Source organism: Salvelinus sp. IW2-2015, linkage group LG27 (assembly GCF_002910315.2).
Source record: "Salvelinus sp. IW2-2015 linkage group LG27, ASM291031v2, whole genome shotgun sequence".
NCBI lineage: Eukaryota > Metazoa > Chordata > Actinopteri > Salmoniformes > Salmonidae > Salvelinus > Salvelinus sp. IW2-2015.
In genome coordinates, this window is record NC_036867.1 from 38241344 (window position 1) to 38244501 (window position 3158).

The following is a 3158-nucleotide window of genomic DNA, read 5'->3' on the forward strand; positions in this document are numbered from 1 at the left end:
TTTTTGATAGACTGTTGTCGGTCGATCATGGTGAAGTAGCCTGTAGCCTGCTATCTCTGTGTTACTGTATCTTTCATCTTATTGCCATTTTGTAACCGATGTCTCGCTTGCTACAGTTTGCTGCTAGCGATATAAATTGGCTGACTTGCAGTGCTGACTGAGCCTACRTAAAGCCCGCAGAGAGGCGAGCCGGGGACGGTGTAGTGTAGGGCACTGGGGTTGTTTTTTCAGCTGACACACAGCTGAATACGGGCGAAGAAACCAGACAGGCGTTGGGTGAATAGATATATTGTCGCCTCATCATCATCATCACTGTCGTTGCATCTGTTGAATGTGTCTGGCATGATCATCATTTTTTGACAGCTGATCAAACTAACACATAGATGTTTGCTTCACAGAGTCTTACTTTCAATCACTGTCATTTATTGCACTTCTTGACAGACATGTCATTAAAATACAATATTCGCTGGGTAGTCTAGCTTAAGCAATACTTTTAAATGAAATGAAGTCCAGCCCATCACCATTGCTGTCCTTAGAGTGACACGCTGTGTCACAGTGTTGGCCAGTAGAGCAGGGCTATTCAGTTCCAGACCTGCAGGGCCCAAACCCCTTTGGTTGTCATCCTTCCCTGCTAATCATGGGCTGACTCAGACCTGGCACACAAGGTGAATGGACTCTCTGCCCAATCAGTGACATGAATGAACTTCCAAGTAGAGAAGAGTCCCTCCAGACCTGGAGTTGAATAACCTGTCTATTGGTTTCCCTGTGTCCTATTCACCGTGGCTCGCTGTTGTCGCCCCACAGTGCCAAAGTGTCGTCGCTATTCAGAATGCCACAGACCAACAAGTCCAGAAGTACCTCGGCCAGTGGCTCTAGTACCGGACCGGGCCGAGGGGAGGAAAGGGAAGAAGAAAGAAAGGAAGCTGAGCCAGAGCCAAAGGTCCAAGTCCAGGAAGCAGGGGATGGAGGAGGAGAGAACACTGGAGACCCAGAGATCATCAAGTCCCCTAGTGACCCCAAACAGTACAGCTAACATCAACGTTTACCTTACACATCAATGTTTGTGTGTGTAGGTGTGTGTGTGAGAGAGAAAGAGAATGTGTGTGTGTGTGCGAGAGAAAGAGAATTGTGTGTGTGTGAGAGAGAGAGAGAGAGAAAGAGAGACTGTGAGAGAGAGAGACTGTGTTTGTCTTTCTTTCCATCCATCCGTCTGTCTGTCTGTCTGTCTGCGAGACTCTCGCACGCAGTAAAAAGTAAACAGCTGGAGGGCCAAACTGTGTGTGTGGTTGTGTCATCATCTTAGAATAAGAGAATAGTGTTTACCTCTGTCTAACCCCTCCCACAGGTACATCGAGCTGACCAATGGGCTTCGAGTTCTGCTAATTTCAGACTTCACTGGTCCCGCCTCCTCTGGAGATGACGAATCAGAGGAGGAGGAGGAACTGGGGGAGGAGGAAGAGGAGGAAGAAGACTCAGGAGAGGGAACAGAGGAAGAGTCTGAAGAAGAGGAGGATGACAAGGACAGTGACTTTGAGGATGATGAGGATGGAGGGAAGAGGAAGAAGGGACACTCAGAGATACAGGTGAGAGGGTCACCTGAAGAGGAAATAACAGCACATTAGCAGCAATAGTAATAAGGGTGTTGATGATTGTGTGTTTGTTTATGTGTGTGTGTGTCAGTCTGCAGCAGCGCTGTGTGTGGGTATTGGCAGCTTCAGTGACCCCAATGACCTCCCAGGCCTCGCCCATTTCCTGGAACACAGTGAGTATGATGACCCTTGAACCTTACGGATGAGATTATTTGTTTTGTTGTGATAAATCTGATTCAATGCTGTGTTTGTGACACAAGGGGATATAAAATAGACTTTCCTCTCCTCCCTCTCTCCTCTCCTCTCCCTCTCTCCTCCCCCTCTCCTCTCCTCCCTCTCTCCTCCTGTAGTGGTGTTCATGGGCAGTGAGAAGTACCCATCAGAGAATGGTTTCGATGCCTTCCTGAAGAAACATGGGGGCAGTGACAACGCCTCCACGGACTGTGAGAGAACSGTCTTCCAGTTTGACGTCCAGAGAAAGAAATTCAGAGAGGCTCTGGACAGGTCAGCAACACACCACCATTATAGTCTCTGTGCCTTGTCTCTTGATTCGGATTAGTCCATCTGACTCTGTACCTGTCTGTGATTGGCTCTCTCCAGATGGGCCCAGTTTAGCTGTATTATCGTAGTACTGTATCTGATCTGTAGTAGCTGTATTTTAACCACTAGCTGATATTAAAACTCTGTATCAGGCTCTACTTATCTTGTAGACATTGAGTCTGTGTAGTGAGGCTGATATTTAGTTGCTGTAGTAGCGCGCGTGTAGGAGAGGAGAATAAGCGTAATTCTCTAGTGTTGCGGTGGTAATTTAGCGTTGCATAATCGCAACTCGTATAGCTGTACTTCATCTGTAGAGCATGTAGAAGATCGTCCATGTACATGTATTTAACTTGTCAGTCAGCTGTAATTTACTGTAGTAGCTGTAATTTATCTGTGAGGGTTAGGCTGTATTATTCTGTATGAGAGACTGATTATATGGTAATTATGCCGTATTAGGTGCTGGTAAGGTTACCTGTATTCATATCCTCGGTAGGTAGGCTGTATTATCTATAGTAGCTAGTATTCTATCTAGTAATATAGCTGATGATGTAGTACTTGTATTATCTGCTACGTAGCTGTAAAATTGTTAAGCTGTGAGTCTGTATACTAGTGCTGGTTATTGTATACTTATTTCTGTAAGTAGCGAACTATAGCGATTCTCGACAGTAGCTGTATTTCTGTAATACTGTTATTATCTGTAGCTTAGCTGTATTATCTGTAGTAGCGTATTATCTGCATAAGTAGTAGCATGTATTATCTGTCCAGTAGCTGTATTAGTCATATAGCTGTATTATCTGGTAGATAGCTGTAATGTAGTAGCTGTATTATCTGTGAGTGACTGTATCTTACGTAGTAGTGCTGTATTATCTGTAGTAGCTGTATTATCTGTAGTAGACTGTATTATCGTGCAGTGACTTGTAGTATCTGGAGTAGCTATGTATTGTCCTGTAGTTGCACCGTGTAGTGTTCCTCACACAGGCAGGGACCATGTGAAGAGAGAGCAGGACCTTGCCTCAACAGGAACAAGCT

At 45.3% G+C, this 3158-nt stretch overlaps 1 pseudogene; it reads left to right on the forward strand.

The window, feature by feature from the left end:
* The first annotated feature begins 517 nt into the window (after nucleotides 1-517).
* The window catches only part of LOC111953383 (nardilysin-like), a 19309-nt pseudogene continuing 16668 nt past the window's right edge, over nucleotides 518-3158 (forward strand).